Source organism: Buceros rhinoceros, unplaced genomic scaffold (assembly GCF_000710305.1).
Source record: "Buceros rhinoceros silvestris isolate BGI_N320 unplaced genomic scaffold, ASM71030v1 scaffold10876, whole genome shotgun sequence".
NCBI lineage: Eukaryota > Metazoa > Chordata > Aves > Bucerotiformes > Bucerotidae > Buceros > Buceros rhinoceros.
The window spans coordinates 11,575-12,617 of record NW_010416941.1 but is presented as its reverse complement, the minus strand read 5'-3'; the positions used below and the strand labels follow the sequence as shown (position 1 = coordinate 12,617).

Here is a 1,043-nt window from a genome sequence, read left to right as displayed (position 1 = left end):
TGTGTAGCCATCAGAATGAGGGGAGAGAAAGAGGTCACATCCAAGGGATTTGGGACATTCTGTAAGATGCAGTGAAAGAGCGTTCGGGGTTTGTGTAAACATTACTATGGGATACTCAGGGGAGGAACCCCAGGGAGGAAAAGGGATGGGTTTAGGTGATCTGGGGAGGTACAAACACAGGCAGAGAGAGAGATAAAAGGGTAGAAGGATGTCTGTCTGGCCTCATCGTGCACCTTCAACAGTAACAGCTGCAGATAAGCCTTTTCACCCGTGTGTAGGTGAGTCTGTGAAGGGAGCCAAGCAAGCTGCAGTTCCAAGGGCATGCTGCAGCACCCTCAAAACGCGTGATAAGCTGTGGTCGGCACTACACTGTCTGTTCCATTTTTGGATTCCTGCCCCGTATCTAGAAAACCAACAGGACTGCAGCTCATTACAATAATGGGCGTCGTCACAAGGTCTCTGACGTACGGGTTCTGTAACGAATCGACTGTGTGTGACGGCACAGGAAACTGAGATCCTGTGCAGCTGTGGGATCAACCGATTGGGTGGCTGAGTTCAGGAACTGCAGCTGAGACTGCTCAGTCCTTCCCTTCCGTCAGGTTTAGTACAGCCTCTCACAAACACTTTTGGACTTGACAAGCAAAAAAGGCAAAAGAACTGGGGAGATGCGGTAATGAAAACACATTCAAATGAAGTTTAAGCCTTCAGTCTTTTAGCCTGTAAAAAAAAAAAAAATCACCAATGGAACAAAACCTTTACGACACGGAATTGGATCCTCTGAAGTGGCGATGAATTTGGCAAGGTCACGTTCTTTCCAAAATGTTCAGCCAAAAGCTGCCATTTCAGACAAAGAAACACAACGCACCAACATTAACTGTGGAGCCTGCACCACACACAGAGCGAGGCTGATACCATGACAATCTGCCTTTCAGACCTTGCTGACTGCACAGAACTGCCCCGCAAACTCAGGAACTTGTCTGTGCCTGCGTTCCTATGGCAATTTCCACCCTTCACAGGCTCTTTACCTCTGAACGTCACTTCCG

At 48.3% G+C, this 1,043-nt stretch overlaps 1 protein-coding gene across 1 annotated transcript in view; it reads right to left on the bottom strand.

Annotated features, from left to right (window-relative positions):
• The window catches only part of LCMT2 (leucine carboxyl methyltransferase 2), a gene marked incomplete at its 5' end in the record, with an annotated part of 17,921 nt that overhangs the window by 7,274 nt on the left and 9,604 nt on the right, over nucleotides 1–1,043 (bottom strand). The gene's annotated exons all lie outside the window — the stretch shown is intronic.